At 42.1% G+C, this 25,874-nt stretch overlaps 1 protein-coding gene across 2 annotated transcripts in view; it reads right to left on the bottom strand.

The window, feature by feature from the left end:
• NLGN1 (neuroligin 1) overlaps positions 1-25,874 on the bottom strand; it is an 809,144-nt gene extending 783,270 nt beyond the window's left edge. Inside the window, exon 1 of one of the 2 annotated variants that reach the window (XM_077880374.1) lies at positions 25,666-25,874. The gene's annotated coding sequence lies outside the window, so the exon portion shown is untranslated. The other variant, XM_077880373.1, reaches the window with a different exon arrangement.

The following is a 25,874-nucleotide window of genomic DNA, read 5'->3' as shown; positions in this document are numbered from 1 at the left end:
ACATAAAACTATCTAAAGAAAATGTAGATTAATATACATGTAATTTGGTGTCACAGAATCTAGGCTTGATGTTGATGAAAAAACCATAAAGGAGATCTATATTCCCATAAACAGAATAAACAGACAATAGATTAGAAAAATTAGGCAAGTCTCAAAGATGGAATTCATTTGGCAAATAAATATATTTTAAAGTGTCTAAATCATTAATAATCATAGTTCAGACAACTTAGGTGGTAAAAGAGAAGATCACACCTAAAAATGTAATGTCCAGTCTCAAAGAGGGCACAACAAACTTTTTTGCCAGCGGGATTACATATGGCCACCACCATTAGGGAGGGCACATTGGGAACCCGTACTCAATGGACTGAAAACGGGCATATCCTTCACCCCAAGCATTCCCCATCAGGAAATGTCCCTAAGGAAACATTCAAACAACTGTGCAATGCATATGTAATGTTTCTTGCTGATAATGGGGGGGGGGGGACTAGAAACAACTTTATAAATGAAGTAATTAGGTGTCAAATTATGTCATTAAAACAATGAGCTAATAATTATGTCATCTGGTATTGGACATATAAATATGATAAGTAAATATATGAGAGAGAATTAACAGATCATCTTTGTATTTAAAAGAATTGGGGGGAGGACACCTGGGTGGCTCACTGGGCTGAGTGGCTGACTCTTGATTTCTGCTCAGGTCATGATCTCAGGGACTCGGGATGGAGCCCTGATTTGGGGTCCCTGCTCAGCAGAGAGTCTGCTTGAGGTTCTCTTTCTCCATCTTCTGTCCCTCCTTGCTGCCCTCTCACTTTCTCTCTCTCAAAAATAAAAAATAAATCTTCAAAAAATAAAATAAATTAGAGTGGATGTGTATTTACACACACATTTTCAAATACTATACACACACACTCTCTCGGGAAGAATTAGCAAAATAAAATCAGAGAAAGAAAATAGGTAAAACGAATTATACCAGGATGATAGGATTCTGGGGTTTTTCTTTCTATCTGCACAACTATTTCTTTTCTAATTGTGAGAAGATGAGTATGTGTTTCTTATTTAATAAAAATAATAAAAACTATGAAAGTTGTGGGGAAAACAATCTGAGAATTCATAAGGAGGGAGAAAATTTACCCCAAAAAAAAGTTTAATTAAAGAAGAAAGGAAGCATCTAAAGAATGTAGTTACTTTAATTTTTTCATATTATACATTCTCTTCATATTTTGTATTATAATATCTGCTATACAATTTCCATGTAGCAGAACCACTTAGTTACAAAAGAACTGTATAACTGATAAAAATCCAATATTGTATCTTTAAAATGGCAAGTCGTTGAAAGCAATCTTGTTATAAATTTTGACATTACTATGTGGTGTATAATATTTTTTTTGTTTTTTTTTTAATTTTTATTTATTTATGATTCACACAGAGAGAGAGAGAGAGAGAGAGAGGTAGAGACATAGGCAGAGGGAGAAGCAGGCTCCATGCAGGGAGCCCGATGTGGGATTCGCTCCCGGGTCTCCAGGATCGCACCCTGGGCCAAAGGTAGGCGCTAAACTGCTGTGCCACCCAGGGATCCCTGTAGTGTATAATATAAAACTAAGCAACCAAAAAGAATTAGCAATGATATTTGATACATATTTTCTAAGACAGAATTTAAATCTACATAATGATAAAATGTGAATTACTAACTTATAGAGAGAGCAGTTGTTTCTATAAAATTAAAAATGCTTTTATGATTCAGATAATTAAACAAAATAGGAAAACATTCTTTTTAAATATAAACAGATTATTTAGAGAATTGAGTTGACTATCACATCAAGAACTATTTTTTTTTTAATTTTAAGATTTTATTTTATTGGGGGCACCGGGGTAGCTCAGTCGGTTAAGTGCTGGACTCTTGATTTTGGCTCAGGTCATGAGATCTGCTAGCCCCCCCAACATCAGACTCTGGGCTCAGGGCTCAGCACCAAGTTTGCTTGAGACCCTCTCCCTCTCCCTCTACTCCTCCCCCTGCACTCTCTTTTGCTGTCTTTCTCTAGCTCTCTCTCAAATAAATCAATGAATCTTTTTAAAAAAGAGAGAGCCACCCAGGGACCCCATATCAAGAACTATTTTAAATAATTTTCACTAGTGAACTTTGAAATGATTAATACCTAATACAAAAAGGTAGATCATTTTCGATAAAAAGTAAAATAACACCAAGTACCAGTTCCAAATAATGGATCCCCAAAGTCATCAATTTATACTCACAAAAAGTCTTAATTTTAGGGTGGTAGGAGCACATGTTGATATAGACATGCGTGGAATTAAAACAGACAGGTGAAATGCTGCAGTTTAATCCATGACAACAAAAGAGATTATTCTATAGAAATTCCAAGAACATATTTGTAGACTTCAGAATAAACACTTGGGTTTTCTTAGATCTCTATCAAAGTGCATTGGACTCACTTCAACTATATATTTTAAGGTGACGTAGTCTTTGTGTTTGAACCATTTAATCATATTAAATTCTAAAGGATACAATTATTATTTTCAACCATGTAACTCCTCACCCCTCATTTCCAGTCTTGATTCCTACATGTCCTACCTAGTATGATATCCAAGTAAGCAGTAGACACGTGGTTTGGCATGTAAGTTTTCACACGGCTTTTCTTATGCAAAGTCTCAAGATAATACCTGACAGGGGTCTGTTTGGGGATCAAAGACAATATTTTCTTCATTGAATCAATCATTTAGAAATTTAGAAAACAAAAAGAAATGTGAGTTAAAGAAAAGAATTCATGGCATGGATGAAGACGCTCCTTGGTGCACTGCTTGTCCTTCAATGCCATCTCTGGAGGGTGGGCTATCATTGAAAGAACAGAATGAAGTCACACCAATGAAGTGTCACATATTCTCTACCTGCTATCTCATTTAATCCTCCCATGCTATGAGGAAAATACTTTTATTTCCATCTTATACATGAAAATGAGGCTCAGAGGGATACGGAGCTTGTTGAAGGCTTATAAATTTGGGGAACAGAATGCATGTCTTGGGCAAGTTTCTTTGCTTGGTTCCTTGGTGATCTAACCCAGTCTCAAAGCTCAAATACCATCTGTATGGAGACAACTCCCAACATCATCCAAACTCCAGCCTTAGCTGCTTCCTTGGTGTTCAACCAGGCGTGCTCTCACGGTAGGAATTTGGCACTGACTGTTCCCTCCACCTGAAGAGCTCTTCTCCCCGGTGCACATATGGCTTGTTCCTTTACTCCCTTTAAGTCTTTTCCAACTATCACCTGTTGGTGAGGCTTACTCTGACCAATTCATTTTGAATTAGAAATGATCTCTTCAGGCCCCAACATCCCCCACACCCCTTCTCTGTTTTACTATCTTCTCTGTGGCCCTTACCGTTTTTGAACGTATTGTAAAAATCACTCACTCATTTTGTTTATAGTCTGTTTCCCCTAAAGTAGGATGTCAGTTCCATGAGTACAAGGGTTTTGGTCTCTTTAGTTCACTGTTGTCACCCAAGAGCCTAGAACTGAGCCTGGCACCATAAATACCTTCAACAAAATGAATGAATCAAACTAACTTGAGATTCTAGTCACTATTGACTATCAATCCTATCTCAGCACACTTCTCCTTCCTTCTTGTCTCTCACTAAGGAAGACTCTGCCCTAAGTTTAAATATCCCTGGATTGATTATCACAAATTCTATAAACATCTGACTGTTCAATTGCAGTGGAATCCTCACAAAGAAACACGCCAAGTCTTTGCCAATCCAAATCACAATATGAAAATGTGCTCATCCTTCACTGAATTTTTATTAGCCATTTTTTCCAAAGACTCCCATCTTAATGTCTAAATTCTTTATCCTACAGGAACCTTAGGGAATAAGAACACATGAGAAGAAGAACGAAATAAAATAAATGTAAAATGGTGGAGTATGAAAACAAAATCTGGTGAAAAAAATAGAATGAAAAATAAATGCAAAGATAAACAGGAAAAGTATTTACAAAAGCTTCTCAACAAGGATGTATGTCCATGACATGGAAATTAATTTTTTAAAGTCTGTATTGTGAAAAAAAAAATCTACAAAAGCATGAGGAATAAGAATAAAAGAGAAAGGGTAGAAGTCCCATCACCTGAAAAAAAAAAAAAAAATAGCCTATCAAACTGCTGGTAAAAGGTATTGCAAACTTTCTGGAAAAACAAGCCAATTATCTGTCCATGAAAAGCAGGGTTAAGAATGAAAGGCAACAAACTTTCATTGAACCCACTCTATACCAATGTATTTCAAATTTAGTAACATGCTGATGCTCAAAGAGGTTAGTTAACTGAGACCATAAAATGGCCAGAAACAGAGATCGGATTAGAAACCATATTTACCTGATTCTAAAGCTCAATGCATGCAATTAAAAAAGCAATACCTTTTCTCTGCTATAGGTCAAAGCAAAACTTTTTGGAGCCAAATGGCAAACACAATTGGGAAAAAAAAAAAAAAAAAAAAACACTGTCTACCATACTACCTATCCTGAAAAATCCCTGCTTTTACTTGTCTTATTAGCCCACTCCAGGACCCCAATAACTGGTAAACTACTCTTCTTCGGAGACTGAATTCAGGTGCCTTTCCCTCCTACTATTTTTCCCCTTGTCACATTATCACTGATCATCACCTGCACTTCTCAAACACAGCATTTATTACCCTGTCTATGCAACCCTACCGGCAGAGGTTGAGAGGAAGTCTTCCAGTAGCATGGAACAAACCACTGGGGGAGGCATCAGAGTGGTCCAACAGTCTCAAACATTTACTGAGAGCCCACTGGGGCTAAGCTCTCAATCTGCTTGATACTTGGAAGACACAGCAAAAGAACCACAAGTCCTCCTGTCTTAGTCTATTCAGGCTATTATAACAAAATACCACAGACTGGGTGGTTTAAAAACAACAGAAATTTCTCAGTCTGGAGGCTGGAAATCTGAAATCAGTGTGCCAGATGGGTTCAGTGAGGGCCCTCTTCCAAGTCACGGACTTCTCTTTGTCTCCTCACAAGGAGGAAGGAGCAAGAGAGCTCTGTGGGGACTCATAAAATCACTACTCCCATTCCTGGGGACGACACCACTTTCATGATTTAATCACTTCCCAAAGACCCCATTTCCTAATACCATCACATTGGACACTGCAACGTCAACATACAAATGTGACGGTGACAGTGGGGAGACACAAGACATTTGGACCAGAGGGCCTCCCTTTCACGGAGTCTGGATAGGGCGACAGAAACAGAAGATGATGGGCTGCAAAAGCTCAGGGCGGTATTTGAGATGCCAGCCTTGGCCATGGCACAGGGCTGGGAGGGAACCGAGGCCAATAAAACATCCAATGCTAGGGCAGACATGGTGACAGGGAAGTTAGAAGCAGGTACAATCACACAAAGACAAAGAGCTATCGTGAAGGGGTGCCAAGACCTCAGTAAGGCTCAGGGTCACACGCTCGGTCAAAGCACCTATTTACAGAGAATCCAGCAGATATCCATTTCCTAAGTGGAGAACAGCAAAATAAGAATGAGGTCTCAGAAGCCAACCAAAAAGTCAAATTATCACTAACTTGGTGCATCTCCAAATTCCAGAGCTCTTTATGAATCTATGTCATGTCCTTGCACTGTCTGGAAAAGGTGGGATTTTGCTACAGCTACAGCTCTAGCTATTGCTCTATTTACGTTAGCTTTGGGAAAGAACTGCAGAGGCTAGGAATTGGGGGTGGTCAACACAGATCAGGGTAAAAAGTAAAGTTTGCATTCATTACGCTTCTAAGTATTCATCTGCAATCCTGCCCAATCATGAGCAACCGTAAGAAAAAAAAAAAACCTGACAATTATTCAAAATATCTAAATATTACCCACAACAGTCCTTGAAAGAGAATTATCTGTGCTAATAATAAAGAAAAAAAGAGAAAGGATGGGGAAAACGTGGACAGGGCTAAGTTAGGATAGAAAACAAGGTAAAAAGTAAAAAGCAGCAGAGAGTAGAAAGAGAGACAGAAAAAAGAAACACCTCTTGCCCTTCTCTTCTATAAACCATCTGTGAACCCGTGGATTTCGTTGCCTCATGGCTTTAGTAAACATGGTTGGGGCCGCAGCATGGGAAAGAGGCCTACTCCAAAAGTTCTTCACTGGGGTCAGACTTCATTCACCCTCCTGAGGACCATGTGACACAACAGATGTGTGCTAAAGGATGCAGCAAGCCACCAAACAAAACAGATAGATAATAGATAGATCCCAATAATGCAATGCTAAATTCTGGGTCACCAAATCACCCGAGTGAAAAAAAAAATTAATGTACTTCCAGTACATTGTTAGCTGTAAAATATACAGATTTCAGTCCTTTGCTACTTCAAACTACATACTTAGATAAATTGATGTGAATGTGATATAGAAATAGAGTGCTTGGACCTCGGGATCCCTTTCTGTGAAGCTCATGGGTTTATTATTTCCAAGCGGAGTCGACCACAATAATCACAGCTAGTTAATACTTATTTTATTTATGTCTCCTTAGGCATCAGGCTCTGTTCTGAGCACTTTATGTACATTCTCCTTTATTCTTCATTACTGTGCTATCTACCCAAAGGAAGAGCTCCCCTTATCTTCCTTTATAAATGAGGAAATCGAGGCATAGACAAACTAGATAATTTGACTGTAAAGCTAGGATTCCTAGATAGGCCCCTGTTACTAAAAGACACATGCCCTGATTCCCTCCACTGCCCGACTCCTCTATAGGATGGTGCCTTCTGCTCTGTAATATTCAACAGTATCCTCTACTCATATAGAGCTTAATAGTATATAAAATGCCTTTTCAGACTCTGATTTTGACTCATTCGATCCTTACAACTATGCTATAAAACAGGCAAGGCTATGTTGTCTTTCCCATTTTATAGGTAAAAAAGATTAAGACTCAGCCTGGTTAAGCAGCTTCCACCAATCATCAACACATGGCGCACAAGTTAGAACTTATATGTACATGATCCAACTTTAAGTCCTAAGCTCTAACCACTAAATCAAGCTCTTTCCATCCTTCTTCCAGAAACAAGCAAGATTCGTCTTCATACTGCTAAATTACTGGTTGAGGACTAAAAATAAATAAATAAGTAAGCATCAGGAAAGAGATATAATGCCTGCCAATGGCCTTAAATAATCAGCCCTCCCACCCCTGCCATCTAATTAGATTTAAATAGCAATCCCTATATTATAGGGAGCTATAAATTTGCCTATTTTGCAGTTGACAAAGGATGTTTCACTGAAAGCACTGCTCGAAGGTCCAGAATTTAACCATATACCATTGAGTTACTATAATTATTTGGAGGAATGTTAAATCTAAGTTTTCGAAATCACCCTTTAATCACAATTAGCTTGAAAACAAATGCGGTTCTCGTTCCGAATGTTCTCACTTTGTTTGACAAACATTTGAGTCAAAGACCAAGGAGAAGTTTTGCTCACTTTGCAGTTTCCTCCATCAGTGCCCCTGGTCTTCTTCTGCACCTTATTTGAGCCCTTATTTCAGTTTATTTTTTAGGGGTTCTAAGTGGATCTCTTTGATAGGGTTTTTCATATGTGGGTCTTAGGGCGTCTCCACTGCCCTGTCCTAGAATCCGCTTCCATATCAGACTGTTGCTCATTGTTTATCTTTTTAGGTCCTACCCCTTCGGCCTTCTCAACACCACTTGCTCCACTTTTTGTGGTCCAGCTCCAACAAATCCGACTTCAACGTGAGACGTTGCTCCCTAAATCTTCCTTCTTTGCCTCCCCCCTAAAGACATAAATGTTCGGGTCTTTTTCCCCTCCAGGGTTTTACTCTTAATCACAAGAGAAAAATAATAGAGGGGAAGACAGAACTAATTATGTTACACAATACACAATGCTTCTTCTAATTTCTTATCTAAAGCTCCTGATTTCCTTTGAGGTGGCAAGCTAAGCCTCCATGTGCCCTCTGCTAAACAAAGGATGGTGGTAATTCTGGGAAGATTACAAAGAAAGGACCACGGATCCCTTAAGTTCATTGGTACCCTCGCTGCCTGGGGATGGCTCCTTCTCTGGTCTAACTCAAGGGGAGCCACTGAATCATTCCAGGGCAGGACTGGATCTTCTACGCACCCTGTCCCCCGCCCTTGCCTGGCTTCTTAGGGACTACCAAGCAGACTACTGCTACAAACTGAATGTTTGTGGGTCCCTCACCCCAATTCATATGTTGAAACCTGATCCCCAGTGTGATGATATCTGGAGGCGAAAACATCAGGAGGTGATTAAGTGAGGAGGATGGAGCCTTCATGAATGAAATTAGTGCCTTTATAAGATGCCCAGGGAGGTCTCCTCCCCTTCCTGCCATGCGAGGACACAGCAAGGAGATGGCTATGAGCCACGAAGTAGGATGTCCCCAGACACTGAATCTCCTGGAAAACTTGATTTGGGGCTTACAGCCTCCAGAAGTATGAGGGGGAAAATGGTGTTTCAGTTGCCCGCCGATGGGATTTTTGTTATAGCAGCCCAAATGGACTAAGACAAGTAGGATACGTTGTCTCCTTTGTCACACTTCAATCAATGTTCAGGCAGTCTCCCGGGTCTCAAGCCAGTGATACGGCTACCATGTTGCTGCCAGGCAGAGCTTGCAGACAGCAGTGTGAGAATGACCATCTCGGTTCCTACATGCCTCTCTCCTCTCTGGGCTTCCTGTTCAAATAGGTCACATCTCATTGCAAACGCAGTATGGAAATACCACTGAGGCACTTTGGGGGCACCCTCTGTGTGCAAAGCTCATGCCTTTGATGGTGGCCTCTGATGGTGGCCTTCCATACCACTACCACTACTGTTTTCTCCTTCATCTTCTTCCCAGGGAGAAGAGGTATTTTTCTCTCTTCTTGCCCATGGGGTGGACAGATCAACTGCTATCTTTAGGGACAGGGCTTCCCAACTGATCTCCTGTCCCTGCACAGCACTTCTCCAGACATCTGGGGACCAAGCGTCCCTGAAGAAGGGCTAATCCATGCTTGCCAGACTCCTGGCAGTTGGCAAACTTTCTATGTCCTTTCCTCCCTAATGGTACCTCTTTCCACACTGAGAAGTACTATTTTAAAAATTTACATAAAGTAAACAGATGCATGGATAGAAGAATAAATAGAAAGGCAGAACAAGAGCAGCCCAGGTGGCTCAGTGGTTTAGCGTCTGCCTTCAGCCCAGGGCGTGATCCTGGAGACCCGGGATTGAGTTCCGCATCAGGCTCCCTGCATGGAGCCTGCTTCTCCCTCTGCCTGTGTCTCTGCCTCTCTCTCTCTCTCTCTCTCTCTGTGTGTGTGTGTGTGTCTCATGAATAAATAAAATCTTTTAAAAAAAGAAAAAGAAAAAAGAAAGGCAGATCAAACAACCAAAAGATAAACAAAAATGTGGCTTTGCCTCAGGAGGCCAATGTGGATACCTCAAGTCCATGGGCAGGACACCTGATCAGTCATTCCACATGCCCCCAACTCCCCTCCCCAACCACTTTCCTCACAAATGGCCGAGATACAGGCTCTTCCTAAGGGGAGCAGTCTGGCTGGGTGGCAATGCAGGGAAAGAATGAAAGACTGTTATAAAGAAAGAAAGATAAACACCACCAGAGTCAAGTGCAACTAATCTTCACTCTCATTTTCTCCTTTCCATCTGCAGCACACACCACAAATAATCAAGTGCTTTCTCGAAGAGAAGGACTGTTACACGGACAGGAACCTAAAAAAGCATTCCTTGCCGACATTACGCACTACGGAGTTTATTGTAATCAGGTCAGTGAAGTGCCATTCCGTGAGCCAGTGGAGATCCTTTTACTTTATAGAACATTCTTTCGTGTGATTGTGTATAAGAAGATACACCTGATTCGATCAGAGCTGGAGGGGGCTGAGGAGTAATAAGAATAAAGCCCTTTTGTTTAAAAGAACTATAGCCATCTGCCTTTCCAATGTTTTTATGATTTGAGTTCGAACTTGTTGAGACAAAACAACTGAAGACTTAGAAACCTCCCTTCCAAGAACAGACAGCTGGAATCAATACATTTCCCTGAAATATCCTTTCAGAGTGATAATTAAGAGAGTATCCCCAGGACTGTATGCATTCGGCTGCTCCTGCATGAGAAAGGTCAGGGTGCTAATAAAGACACGTGCCTCTTTTTTCTTTAGGTGGACTGATTTTTCCAAATCAGGGACCCAAAGGGACCCAAAGACAAGCTTACCCGATGTCCCTACAGCAATGCTTCTTCTACTGGGTTACAACAAATACTAGAGCAAATAGGCACGTGCATGCGTGCATGTGTGTGTGTAACAGAGACAGAGAGAGGGGAAAGAGAATGTGTTTCAGTCCTGGCATGTGCATCTCAAGAGTTTTATTCTTCGTCTTTATTTTTGGTAGCATCATTTACATTACAAAAACAGTAAACTGGCATAAGTTTCAAACACACCAACTTGCTAATAGTATTCTCCAAAGGGACAATGGCAGGATCAGAGAAAATGCCTCTTGCTCCAAATACAATTTTACATTTTGAAATATGATTTACTTTCTGGACTGCAGCCAGGCAATTACCATTCACAAATATTTCAAGTGGGAGAAATGAAGTGGTTGCTACTAGTCCCGTAATTTGGAATCGCCGCTAACAGATTTTACATATCATCAACTTCTCTGCCATTCTTTTTTAGAAAATACAATAAAAATCTTAATATTTCTGCATTTCAACCCTTATTGTTAGCTTTGCTGATGCTCGAGACAAACCGTGTAAGTGGCTCCCTCTGGTGCTGCTACTAGTGTTAGTGGTTTTGTTTTGTATTATTCACGATCACAGATGTAAACCAGATTAGCTGGGAAAGGCGCGTAGAAGCCCACAGGGCCTGCATCACCAGAAATGTCTCTTGGGATACAATCCCACTTGGAATAAAATGAGATGAAAGGTGACACCTTTCATGATATAAGAATAGATACACTATCTTCCTTGGCCTTTTTTTCTTCATTTCCTATACACCGAAGGAAACTGTAGAAGATAAAAGAAAAGTCATGTTCACTAAACCCTGGCCAGAGCCCCTAAGAAACTACTTGAATGATGCTCCAAGAAACTACTCAAGTGCTTCTAATGGGCCTCTGAGTCCATCAGTCACCAGCCCAAAGCTCCACTTAAACCCACAGCCCGCATAGCAGTAATTAGAGCAAAAGTGGGGTCGTAAAATTTGCGTTGCAGAAGGCATCCAAAGGCTGCAGAAGAGCATTTTTGAAAGGCGCTGGGGAAGAAGCAGGCAAAAATCTCCTTCCATGGCTGTGATCCATAGTTGTCTCCAGTGCCCCCTCTTGCAGGATCAAGTCCTATCCAAAGACGGCCAGTGCTTGAAAGGTAGGCTCCTAGGTCAGTGGCCACAATTAAAGCCACGGGGATCCTTCTAAGGCCTTCTGCAGGATCTCCCCTGTCGATCTCGTCCTCCTTTCCGCCCAGGAGGCAGCACATCCTCCCTGATAGATTCCTCTAAAACACAGCGTATCCTCTCCCGCCAGCCAGAATGTTAATGCATTATCACTCTGTACACTGAGAAAACAAGTGACCATATGTAGCCTATGCCAGCAGAGCTGTAACTGTGAAGAACAATGGCTCTGAGTCAACAACAGAATTAAACTACTCCCTCTTATGAAGCTCTTCTGAATATTTTAAGTGTTGCCTTGAAAGTGTGGGATTATGTGCAAGCATAAACATTAGCTTAATGCAATTTTTTGGTTCGGAATATGCCAGAGTTTAAAAATCAGAATTGGAATGCAGAAAATAACTTTGGTATAAATTTATTTTTTTTTCATGTGTGATTAAAACATGATTGAAGAGGCATACTTTATGTATAATTAAAGTTGCTTTGTAATTAAGAGATTTAAGCATGTATAGAAAATGATACAGCTTAGTTTGGAGATTTTACAAAGGCGCCTATTAAACACTCACTCCCTAGCAAGCCTATGACTCAAATGTTTTCACATTCTAATGCTGATAGAGTCCTTGAATTTTTTTTTAAAGCTGCCAATTTCACCATTTCTAAATGCTTTATCCTTCCTTCCATGTGTTAATAAAATAAAAACAGTCCCATCTTCCCCGCATTAGCCAAAACAGAAATGTAGAGCATCCTATATATCTTCATTTCGACGGCTTGGGGGTGGGAGGAGAAAAACAAGGATCCTCAGGATCTTTGAGACAAGGTTTGCCTTATTTTTGCCTTCTTCACTGTGCCCAGCAACACATGGCATATCAAAAGTGTGGGATAAACTGTTATTATTGAGTGAGCAGAGAACGTGTTTGTGTACACGTGTGGAGGGTTATCATGGTAACAAGAATTCTCTGAGACATTTTTTTATGTGCCAAGCCAAGGTATTAAATACATCATTTCATTTAATCCCACAAAGCCCTACAAGGTTGACATCATCAACCCATGAAAAAAAAAAAACGTGAAGGTTACACGGAATCACACATGTTAATACTATCTTAGCAACAGGATCACCTTGTGGGCTAAAGCGTGAGAGGCAGAAAAGTTTGCCCCATTCTTGTTTATTTTACACTCCTTTTCTCACAACGCAGCTTCTCAATCCCCCACCTTCTCCAGGGATTGCCTCTTGTCCTCCCTGTGGGACGCTAAAGCATCCTTCTGGTAAGCAATTGGCATGAACCAAGGCTTCATCTCATTGGCAATGGTCCTGCTTTTAAACTAATATTCCTGGCCTTCTCCATCAATACATTTCTATTTTACACTTCATTTATGTTAGCTGAGCATCACATGGGGAAGGAAAAAATTCAGACAAACATACTCACACAAATAAATATAAAATATATATTATATATGCAAACATATTATGTATATATACATATATATAATGGTTTTGCAAGCTTGAATATTGCTTTAGACTTAAAGGATATTGCAAACTTAAAGATGCCCTTTATACTGTCTGTATCTCCCTAACAGACTACCCCAGTCCAGGGATTGGGCCTTCTTTCTGCCCTATAGTAGCATCATCTCACTCCCTTTTTCTTTTCAGGCATGCATGGTAAAGAAAAGGCCCCATAAGAGGTGGTCCTGGGAGGTCTCATGGTTCTTTGGAGTTTTAGAGAAGACAGGTGGGGGAACGACATTCTCCACTGAATACTAGGACAACACCCAGTGTATTTCTGACCAGCAGAGTCAAAATGCACTGAATTCACGAGACATTGTGACCATGTTTATGGAGTTCTATAGAAAACATGCACATGGTCTTCTAACTGAGTCACTGTCTGCTCTCCAGGTGCTGGTTATTCTAGGCACTGATTCCCAAAATGAGCTGCTGTTTTTTTTTCACAAAAGGTGGCTCCAAGGAGAGTTGGGAGGGACGTATTGATTTCATGTTCAATTTAGTAGAAACAGAGGAATATGTCTCACTTGAAATTTCAATTCTTAGGCCATAGAAATGTTATAATTTTTAAAGTAATGATGAGGGTGGTCACTGGGTGTTAAATGACAAGTTAGCACCAGCAAGAGCCTCTCTCTCTTAAGCAAATGGGACATTTTGATTATAAATGTCCTGTAATCAGCGCTTCTGAAAAGACTGATCAGAGCACAATAGTGGAAGGGAAAGAAGGTGTTTTGGGCAGCAGAGTGTTTCCAGTATATTTTGGGCAGAGGCCACCCAGATAAGAAAACAGTACCTGGAACCCTGGGTGGTGCAGCGGTTTAGCGCCTGCCTTTAGCCCAGGGCGCAATCCTGGAGACCCGGGATCGAATCCCACATCGGGCTCCCAGTGCATGGAGCCTGCTTCTCCCTCTGCCTGTGTCTCTGCCTCTCTCTCTCTCTCTCTCTCTCTCTCTGTGACTATCATAAATAAATTTTAAAAATTAAAAAAAAAAAAAAAAAGAAAACAGTACCTGGGCAGACTATGAAAAGAAGAATCTCCTTGCTTACTGACAATCAATCAGTGATCTCAAACTGATTTCGTATTAATCAGTTATATTAATAGGCACATACTCAGAAAGTTATATTTTCCATTTCAAATAATTTGTTCTCTGGTAAAATGAGTTTCTTCTGATATGAGTGACGTGAACAGTGTTCCTAACAAACTGCTTATCTCGAGGTAAATATATAATTGACACTTGTGATTTGCAGAAGTCCTAAACCAAACTACTAAACACAGAATCCGATGTATCTTTTCAATAAGCACCTCTCTTTTCTACAATAGTACTTCCTAATGTGGGTTGTCTCATTTACTTATTTATTTTACTTTTGAAAAAGTCTTAAGTGATCAATTACCTCTGCTACATGTCATATTCTTAATTTTTATTGCTTTTCTTTAAGTAATGCTTTGCTCTCTTTTCTCCATTTGTTCACACCCCAATCTCTTATTTTTACCAAATCTTTCTAAAAATAAAACACCCTTCTTTATGACTTCTGTCAATTATCTCCCTGTATTTCTAAACTAATAATTCTATAATCACATATATGTGTGATGCTGATATACGCATTACTGTCCTGTATGTAAAACTGATGCATGAAAGTATTACATGACGATTGGGATGTTTTGGTCCAAGTTCAGTCACTGTAATAAACTCAGCAAGGCATTTCTTATCTTGGCCTACTTTGTCACTTGCAAACTGAAGAAGCTGGCCTAAAATTGACTAAAAAAACCATGTTGGTCCTTTCAGCTTCTCACATGGAAACATTACTGGATATTTATTTTAAAATTTTTTAAAAAAGGAATTATTCCTTTTTACAATATGTTTTACATATTCTCTAGGGTCAAAATTATGCTTTTCCCCTTCGGTCATAAAATACTGATTTCAATGTGACTATAATCTCAACACTCTATTTAATGGTCTAAGATTATAAACCATTAAACCATATTCTCCATCTTAAATACTAGTATCATGGTTATTTTTCTCTTCTTGATTTTAAAGACTTATTTATTTTTTTTAGAGAAAGAGAGAACAGGGGAAGGGGCAGAGGGAGAGAGAGAGAATCTCAACCAGACTCCCCACTGAGCAGGGAGTCAGAGGCAGGGCTGGATCTCAAGACCGTGAGATGACCACCTGAGCTGAAATCACGAGTTGGATGCTCAACCCACTGAGCCACCCAGGTGCCCCTGGATATTTTTCTAGTAGACAAAGTGGCCTAGATAGAGGATTAAAAAGGTCTAATTAATCAAATTCAACAAAAATCCACTTACTTTCAGCTATATTATGTATTCTATACTTTAATTGTATTAAACAGGAGCTTTGAGAATATCTAGCAAAAAAAAAAAAAAGAGTTGTCTTCATGCTCTAGAAATCAACTCACTTTTATGGCAAAATAGGTAGGCGAGAGGCAACAGTGTTTTCTTTGTGGTGACTATACTACAATGAGAGAAAGGAGAGTGGCATACCTCTGGAGAGCTTGTTATTCATCAGAAAGTAAGTACCCAGCTTTCTGGCCACTTAAGAGCAGTGGCAATTTTCAAATACAATACAGAGAAGAAACACTGTTGTCTGTGGAACTGCACAGTAAGAACTGTCAAGATAGATCCACAAATAGTAGCATCTGACTGATCCAACCCAAGACTCCTCTTCCTTTTATTCATATTTTTTAATCGGTGGTATGTGGTTGAGTAATGATAAAACAAAAAGAAAAAGGAAACTTCATTTTTACCTGCCAATTTTCTCTTGCTTTTTACTGATGACTTTCTTTTTAAGCAGAACATTTATATATAGTGATAGTTAATTCCTTGTGTAAGTTTTCTTTGTTCTTGATGGAAAATGCATTTTCTCCTTGCCTCTTCCCACTTTTGCGTGCTTTATTTGGCTCTGATTTATTCAGTAATCTTTTTCTTCCAGTATATTTGAGGAGAAGGGTCCTAAATCCTAACTGCTCTGTTGACCCTTCTGCGTTGCTCACAGTTGTTTTAGAGAGCAAATAAGATACGTGTGTGCAAACCTCCCCAAACTGTAAAATCTTAAAGCCATACAATAAACCTTAAAGCTATACAGTATCTATGATATATATTAAACTGACTAGTTTAAAGTGACACCTCTCTATCATTACATGTTTATAAAACAGCTTAAATACATATTAGTATTATGGACATTCCTTATTAACAATTATCTTTACCCTAAACAGGTCCGAGAGCCAAAAGACACATTTAATTTCAGTTAGTCTAACTATACATTTTAAACATGGAAACTGAGGCCCAGGGAGAGTAAATGAATTGTAAAAGTGAAAGTTACTAGAAGAGTCTGCTCTATAAAACATAGGTCTCTTATTCCTAGTCTTATGCTTTTTCATGTTACTATCATCTATTTAGAAGACTAGCTATACTTTATATATTACAAACTAGGAAGGGAGGTGGAGAATACGAAGGGATAGAATTAGACTCTAATCATTCTGTCTAAGAATTATGTAGCAATCTCTCACGTCCAAATGCTTAACGATTAATTAAATAGTTGGTTAATTAATAATCATTACTGCATTAGCTCGCTTAAAAAACGAGGACACGTGTATCATTAAAATTGCCACATTTCATTGATTCTGACACTTTTTTTGACCTTTAACATCTTTGAAATCAGGATGTACTTTATAATTCCTATAGCCAAGCAAGCAGCAGTGGAGGCATAGCTGCCATTAACTTTGTACGTAAAACTTGGTTGTGTTCCTCTTGCCATAACCAGACAACCACTGCTCTTGACACTTCTAGACAATTTAAGAGAGAAATATGAGATTGTCATCTGAAAATTTTCAGTCGCCACCTTCTGTAATAACAAAACACCAGCATTAAACCTTTCAGAAGGTATCAGCTGCTTGGAATAAAATGCTGAAGACGATCATGGAGCACTCTTAAGAAATGGCATATCACCAACACATAGAGACTATTGTCAGAAAAAATATGAATATTGATGGCTCTGAGTCAGAAAAAAAATGATTCAGAAGAGAATCTAAATAGAACAAAGGTTTCTTTTTGCATTCTTAAACCAACATATTTACTAATATTATACTTTTTATATGTGTACAAGATTGATATAGAATAAAAAGATACATCTTTTAAGTCTAGGTTGTTTGTTACAAAAGCATAAAATAAAAATTTTAAATGGTAGGAAAGAAACATCTAATGATTCAATCGAGGTGTTTCTTCTTTCAAAGGTGTACATAAAATCAGGATATGTCCTGTAACCAGGTGTTTCTTAGTTTTGATGAGACACAGTGTATCCGATATATAATTAACCATTTCATACTCTGAGAAAAGTTTTAGGAAATTGCAATATCTAGGGTCAATGCTGTGAACTAAAATGATTTCACAGTGGATGTCGAAGTATGAGATACTGCCCAGGTCTAGAGGAGAGAAGGTCAGAGAGACACCTACTTAGAAAACATGCTCTCCCAGGGGTCTTCACTTGATTCAAGAGTGCCCAAAAAAGGTGGATCTATTTAAAACCAAACTTCACTATGCTCTCACTTTCAAACATACTTTCTATTAAAACAAAAAGAAGCAGCATCGGTTTCTGAGCCTAAACACAGATGGAGGTACTAACTATCATTTTACGCTTGATTCAAATATTAGTTCCCCTGGAGGTGAGCAGCCCGGGGTCAGAGGGGTTTGCTGTGGCACAAATGGCTTCAGGCGTGGAGCTCAGAAATGGAGCACTGGCAACAGAAAGAGGAGACATTGAAAATGCACTCTAAAAAGCTGGCGGTTAACCAAGAAGATAGCCTGGGCCCATCTCGACATTTGCTTTGAAATAAAGCGGAGAGATCAAATCCATTCTTTTCTAGCTCATGGTTCTTTTACGTGGTGGCTTCGGTGTTAAAGTTTATATTTGCCCATTTACACTGGTGAGAAAGTTATTGGATAGTAATGAGATTACAGAAATTCTTGGGCTATGGAGGGGGAGGGTGAAAAACAACTTCGATCTGATCGCAGAGAAAATACGTATAATGAGTTCAGTTTATTGATACTTTCTCTGCCTTCCCTGCCTTAGTTTACCATCAATCTGTGAACTACAATGTTTTTCTCTATCAAAATGATTCAAACACCGCTGATATCCCCTTTTCATGAAATCCTACTGCACATGTTAATGGGAGCAAGACTCAGCAGTTCATTGCACTCAATATTGCCTAATTTTTTAACATAGATTCATTCATTAAGGCATAAGACATTTATCTAGTGATGTATGACAGCATGTTTGCACATGCATACCTACAAATACATGTACATTCTCCCTCCTTCCAAATATAATTTGAAGCACAAATTATCTATGATAAAAAGCCCCAATACAATAAAATCTTAGAGCAAAGTTTAAGTTAAAAACACAGATTCAAATAATGAGCCAGGGTAAAAGGAGATGGTTAAGAACCCCTGTTCAATTGAACACAAAATTGGCTCTGTGCTTCCATGAAGTCAGACAAAAGATCGAAAATAAAGCTTTCCTTGTTTAAAAAAAAAAAAAAAAGACTCACAATGTTCAATGAGAGAGACACTCACTGGCATGTGAACCGAAAACCCTCCCCTAGGCCTTCCAAGGAAACAGTTATCAAAAGCAGCGAGGTCATTTTAATCTGGGCATAACTGACATCAAGTCCTTCTTCGTGAGAGTAATTGGCAAAAGGGTTCAGCCATTTTTCACATTATTCCTGAATTATGATGATAAGATCATGTGACAAACACAATCTACTTAAAACAGAAACAGTTTAACTGTGGTTATTTTGTACAATATAGGTGTAAGTTGAAAAGGTAGGGTTTTGGATTTAGCATAATATAGTACTTGAAATTTAGTATAATTTAGTGTCTGTAATTCTTCTATCCAGGTCCCATTCCTACATTTTCTGAATCTCCAGGCAGTAATTTTTTTTTTTAAATCTCTGGAACTTCATGAGAGGAATCATTCTATATCAGAAACATGCAGCTGACACGTATTCAGTTTATGTCCATGGATTCAAAGACTATGTAATGCGTGTGTGTGTTTTCTAAGATAAGTCTTCCATATTATAAGAAATGTAAGGAAGATAGAGCATGATGTTTACAAAACACCCTATTAGGTACCCTGGGTTACAGCCATTGCCTCCTTCCTCCCAGTTAACAAAAGCTCTGATTTTAAGTATGGCCTTGCCATATCCACAGGGAAAGGAGACCTCTCCTCCAGCCCTAGGGGAACGACCATGCTTGATCAAAATCCATCAGTCAATGCATCACCTCTTTGCCACTGATTCATTTAGGAGTGGGATGTGTCATAGCTTTTGTCAATTAGGCATAAAGGGAAGTCTACTGAAACCTTCCAGAAAAATTTCTCCTTCTCATTTCCATAGAAGAAGACTGCTACTCTTTGCCTTGACTAGGGCTGTTTGGCTCTCTAGTAGCCATACTATTGATCTTCTCTCCAAGATGAGAGCCAAGAGAACAAGGGCAAGTTTGTCCTAGAGCCCTGACATCTATCTCTGAACTGCTGAGTTAGCTGACCCTGGACCTGCAATACCTCCAGAATCCGCGTTTTATGAGATAATAAGTCTTTACTCCTAAAGTCTTTCATTGGGTCTTCTGTTAACTTGAAGGCAAAAGTTTCTTAATCGACACCATATTTTATATTTCTATATTCTACACAAATCTGAGCAAATATGGGCATTAAATAGATTCATAGAGAATGAGTGACAAGGGTAAAAAGCAGGGAAAAAAACAATCAATCAGACAAGATTACTGGCCATCGCAGCAACGTTGATAGGTCTTTGGAAGGTAGACCTCTTCTCTATAATGATGCCCAACGGTACGCCTTTACCACAGCGAGGTAAATAATTGAGTAATCTAATTTTTAAAAATATGTATTTACTTTAGAGAGAGTACTCACACAGATGTGAACCGGGGAGGGGCCAAGGGAGAGGGAGAGAATCCCATACGCGCTGCTGAGCACGGAGCCCACTGTGGGGCGAGGCTGGACCCGACCCTGAGATCACCTCCTGCGCCAAAATCAGGAGTCAGATGCTTAACGGACTGAGCCACCCAGGCGTCCTTTGAGCAATCTAATGTAGTTGCTGTGGCCTGTGTTACCATAGGTCTACAAGAAATTATCTTACCTGATGCCATTACTAGCACGTGCAAGCATTAGAAGGGAGTGTTGAAACCACACTCACATTTTTGTCTTCTTTGACGACACATCTCACTATCGACCACTACCTAATTTATAAATACGAATAGCAACCTTTATTGCTTTCTTCAGTAGATTGAAGGAGATGGGGTGCTGTCTGTCTGTCTCTCTCACACTCACACACACACACACACACACACACACAAACGTTAGGAAGAGCAAGATGCCCCCATCCTGCCCAGCTATTTCCCAACGAAAATATCACCCAGAAGGATCCAAATCATTTTGTTAATATTTATAGCACGTGAAAAATTATATCTACCCTCTTTTATGACTGTTTGCTTTCCTTTTTTTTTTTCTTGTTCTCCTTTCTAAAGTATTTAGGTGAATTTCACATATTATTTTATCCTGCTGTAATGGTAAACACTTGTAGTTTCCAACTGCACATCCACTTCCCCTTCTCTTATCAGATTCTGATTTTCTTCCAGGTACTGGTATGCCAGTAATAAAATACTAAGATAAAATACTTAAAAATAAAAATATGTATTTCCCAACCTTTCATGTACCTGGAAGTAGCCATTTCACACAGTTCTGGCAGTGATAGGAGAATGGAAGTCTCTAGAAAGAATGTCCACATCACAAAAAAAGAAAATGCTCAAGGAGAAGGCTTGTTTGGCCCTTTCTTCTCCTCTCTCTCTCTCTCTCTCCCCCCCCCTTCTTTCTTTCTTTCTTTTTCTTTCTTTCTTTCTTTCTCTTTCTTTCTTTCTTTCTTTCTTTCTTTCTTTCTTTCTTTCTTCTTTCTTTCTTCTCTTTCTTTCACCTCTTTCAAGAATCACATAAAGAGTCTTCTACAATTTATCAAGCAAAAACCAAAAAGATCCTCACCACCACTGCAACACAAAGAAACAAAGGAAATGGGAAACAGGGAATTGTCCCATTCTGACTTTGGGCAATTGTTGCCAGTTGAGGCAGATTTTACCTCTGAGGGCATTTGGTGATGTCTGAAATAGTCTTAGTTGTCATAACTGGATGGGTAGGGTGTGCTACTGGTACCTAATGAGTAGAAGCCAGAAACATTACTAAAACATCCTAAAATGAAGGAGATAATCCCTGTCCCCCAATAAAGACAAAGGCTTATCTGGCCCAAATGACTATAGTGCCAGCTGAAAAATCCTAACCTAGAGCAGTCTTGTCATGTTTCTTGGGCCTAGAAAGCAGCCACAGAAGCAAGAAGCACAGCAGCGATCCTAAGACCATAAGGAGAAGAGCACCAAGGTGAAGAAAGAAGTCTTATTCTTTGACTAAATGTTTATTTAAGCAACTGTCTCTTCCTGAGTTTTTATTGTGTGAGATAAATAAACCCTTATTTGCTTAAACCATGGGTAACCAGGTTTTCTGTTGCCTCAGAGCCAAACTGTATTTCTAAATAATACATTTGTCATTCACTTATGGTCCACTTTATGTTCAGACATGGGGTTAAACATTTTGAATAAACTGATAAATCAGGTACAGTTTGGTGTTTTTGTTTTGTTTTGTTTTGTTTTGTTTTTTTACCTCTGGGAACTTACTATCCACTGAGGAAGCCAAGCATCAGGCCAAGCAAAGGTGGGCTGCTCCTGGTGTAAACAACACATTGTGGGAGCTCAGAGTAAGGATTCAGGAATGAAGCAGGATGGGGCAGGAAAGAACACTCTAAGGAAATAAAATGTTCTATCCTACAATGGGGGGGTGGGCAGGGATGGGTGGAAGCCATCCTTGAAGAAACATTAGTATAAATGGAGTTCAGAAGATAAAATGTCCTGTACTATTGAGGAAAATAACAAGTAAGAGCCTCGTGAATGAAATAAAGAGTAAGTTGGGGAGGAGTTCTAGGTGGAAAGTATTTTAATCTAAAAAGTAAAGTTGGGGAGTAAATTGTACAAAGAATAGCAAACCATCTGCATTCGAGACACTAACATTCAAGCTATAAGGAACCATTTGGCTACTGTTAACAAGAGATTGGCAAGACCAGACCTGCGTTTTAGGAAACAAAATAAGTGTGGTGAACTGGACTTGGAGGATTCCATCTACAAATAATTAAAATATGACTGAGGAATCATATCTTCCTGTTTACAATCTAGTAAGATGGAAAGAGACCCCAAACCTCACTTCAAAACACTTTAAAATGTGACAAAAGCGTAGTGTTGAGCTGTTGCGGCCTCACATCTCACTGTTAATGCCAATTGTGTTTTGCTTACAGAAACCACAAATTGGTTTCCGTTAGGTAATTCATAAAATAATTCCTTTGTTTAAAGAATTTAAGAAAGGATTCTAGAAATAAACGATTACAGTGCTTTGCTCTAAATGTTCAAAATTATTTGTTTCAATAGGTGGAAACCCAGAGAGGCATCTGTCAATCACGCCTAAATCTGTATCAGTCCTACCCCACGCGCAAAGCTGTCAATAACTTGTATGGAAAGGAACTGTTTTCACTCAGAGAGAGCTTAGATTTATATCCGTAGTCTGTAGTCACAGCTATTTAACCATGCTGTAAAAAAAAAAAAAAAAAAAAAAAAAAAAAAATCCTAACTAAATTAAGGAACTTTGAAGGAAGATGTGGATCCTGTCCCTGGATCACCGTGCAGAAATAATAAAAGTGGGGGGAAAAAATGAAACGTTCAGAGTTGGAAGAGACTCCAGAAAGTCAGGGAAGTCACCGGCCCTGCCAAAGGGTCCTGGAGGCTTCCAGCACCGCCCCCCCCCCAGCATCTGGTGGGGAGCCCTCTGCCTACCTGCTGCGAGGATACATTCCAATTTCCAAGCAACTCAAACGTACACATTTATGCCCTACGGAACCAGAAGTGAGAATTTTCACAAATGAAGCCCCCCACGGGGATGCAGGGAAGACTGCCAGAAAGGACTCTGGGGGTGAACGGAGGGCACGCGTGGAAGGAAGGGGAGCTCCAGAAGGCTGTCTTTACCCCACGCTGCAGAACCCTGGCAGAGTCTGCCAGAAGACCGGCTCCCTCAATTCCTGCTTCTGTTAGGAGGATTGCAAAGACTAACCGTAGGAGAGCAGGCTTCCAGAAAACACTTACTTATTTTAATCAGACCCTGTAATCAGAAGGCCTGGCTGATGATTAACTTCCACTTCCTCCGACCCTCGCTCCATCCCCCAGCAGCGCAGGTAGCAGGCCGGCAGCTCCTTCTCGGCCGAGGGCGACGGCAAACTTCATGTTTTTGCACTTAACGTTTACTATTTTAAATATTTGCCCGGCCCTTCGCTTCTGAGCTCCTTTAGAGAGCTGCTCTTCCGCTGGGCTGCAACGGCTGACGGAATGAAATGCCGCCGAGACCTTTTTTTTTTTTTTTTTTTTTTTTTTTTTTTTTTACAGCTTTCACCCTGACACACAGGTACCCACACACCTTTCCTTAGGGATATTTCCCTACCCACGATCCTACTTCTAATCAAGCACGACCCATGCATGGGTGAGGGCTGGATGCATCGTGTCATTTTTCAGATGCAGCCTGAGAATTCCCTTAAGCAACCCATCACCCACTGGAGTGCCAGCATTTAAAAAAAAAAAAAGGAAAAAGGAAAATGAGACTAGAAGTACCTAGGAAAATGCAGAGTGACAGACACAAGGCTGAGTTAGCTGCGCGGATCCCTGTTTCCTAAATCCTGCGCGGACCTCTCTCCCTCCCTGGTCCTGCAAACGGAAAAAAGCAGCGGGGTGGCGGCGGCGGGCGGCGGGCGGCGGGCGGCGGCCACCTGGAAGGGCCCCGGGATGCGCGGTCCCCGCGCTTCTCGCACTCCTGGGCTCCCCGCAGGTGGGCTGCTTTTTTTTTTTTTTTTTTTTTTTTTGCTTTTTTTGCTTTTTTTGCTTTTCTTCTCCACGTCTACTCACAAAGCCTGGAGCTGGACGGCCTGGAGCCCCGGGGGACGCCTGCACCGTGCGGCCGGGCGCCCGTCCCCGGGGCTTCCTCGCGCGCCCCCCACCGCCCCCGGGGCTCCGCGCTGGGCTGGGGCGGGGGGGACCCGGCTCGACCCGAGCGCAGACCCGGGAGCCGCGCGGGGCGCCGCGCGGGGCGCAGCAACTTTCTCACCCGGTGGAACTAGGAGGCGGGAGGAGCCCCCCTCGCCCCCCGCCCCCCGCGGGCCAGCCGGGGACCCCGGGCAGCCTCCCCCCTGCGCGGCGCCCTGCTCCTGGCACCGCGTGGTGCCCCTCGGCCCCCCTCGCCCCGCGCGCAGCACCCCCTGCACCTGCGCGCCGGCCGGGCCTCGGGATGGAGGGCTCACGGCGCCGCGGGCAGGTGCGGGCAGGTGGGGGCAGGTGGGGGCAGGTGGGGGCAGGGGACGGGGGGGGCACGACGCGTCTGCTCCGACAGCGCCGGGGGAGCAGAGTGCAGCCGAGCAGGGACCCCCACCCGCGGCGCGGAGCGCGGAGGCCCCGGGGATGGGGGCGAGCCTCCAGCCCCCCCAAAGGTCGACTGCGAGGACGCGCCCCCGGCTCCGCGCACCCCGCCCCCCCCCCCGCACCGGGCCGGCGACCCTCCGGGGAACGGGAATCCGCTCAGCGCGGGGCCGGCCGCCGGTTCTCCTCCGCGGGGGGCTCTCCTGGGGTGTTGGGGCGTTTTGAAAGGAAAACCAGCGTCGGGGAGGCTCCAGGACACCCCCACCCGGCCCCGTAAGGCTAATGAAACCACCCGGTTTATTAAAGTTCGTCATTTTTATTAATTATTGTCATTACCATCGCTTTTGTGTTGGCCGGAGGACGGAGGCGACGGCGTCGGCCCCGGGAGCCGCCCGCAGCAGCTCTCCAGGGCGCACTATTTGTCCAGGAGGCAGAATGGGTTTCCTAGGACGGCTGGCGGGGGGCCGGGAAACTCGGCTACTGGGCCGGGGTGGGGTGCGCGGGGTGCGCGGGGTGCGGGGGGAGGGGGCAAAGCGTTCGAGCTCGGGCAGACCGTTAAACCTCCAGCCCCCCCACCCACCCCCGTCGGCACGGGAAGGGGGCTCAGCGCGCGGCGGAGCAGCAGGGCAGGGCCGCGGGGCTGGGGAGGGGGCGGGAGGCGGCGGCGGGACGCTCCGGGGACCCCGGGTCGCGGCGGGCGCGGGGGGCGGCGGACGCACGAGGCTCCCTTACCTTTCTCTCTAAGCCCCGTTTGCACCTGCTCTGCAACCATAAATACTTCGTGATGCTTAGTGTGCAGCCAAGCGATGGCCGAATGTTAAGCGATCCTTCGCGCTCCCTCCCCTTTTGAAAAAACCGGCTCAAAAGAATGTTAATAGTGTCCTCGTTATCCATCGGCTCCGACACATGCCGCCCGGTCGGCAGGAGAGGCGAGGACCCGGCGCTGGGACGCGCATCTGGGTATTTACATCTTACGCGGCCGGAACACACACACATATACACGCTCTCTGCATCGAAATCCAAAAAAGAGGAGCCCCGCGGATGCCTCCGGGGAGGGAGGGGACGCGGAGGGGAAAAACTTGGCGAGCCCAGTACATCCAAAGATCGCTTATCAGGAGCCACCTGCTTCGATGCGCAGAATTCCCGAGGAGATTTAGAGGGAGAAGGGGGAAAAAAAAATTTTTAATGAAATACCCAAAACACACACTTGGAACTGGAAGACGCCTAAGACGCGTGGAAATGGAGAGGATGAGACGATCTTCCGAGGGTGCAGATCCGCCCGCTAAGTGAGCAGTCGCCTCCAAAGATCACGGGCGGGGAGGTGGCTGCAGCTCGGCCCTGCTCCGGTCCCCGCCGCCGCCGCCGCTGCTACCTGTAGACACGCGCACACACGCGCACACACGCGCGCACACACAG

The sequence above is a fragment of the Canis aureus genome, chromosome 31 (genome assembly GCF_053574225.1).
Source record: "Canis aureus isolate CA01 chromosome 31, VMU_Caureus_v.1.0, whole genome shotgun sequence".
In the NCBI taxonomy this organism is placed as follows: domain Eukaryota; kingdom Metazoa; phylum Chordata; class Mammalia; order Carnivora; family Canidae; genus Canis; species Canis aureus.
Note: the sequence above shows the minus strand (reverse complement) of the source record. Positions and strands in the feature narration are given on the sequence as shown.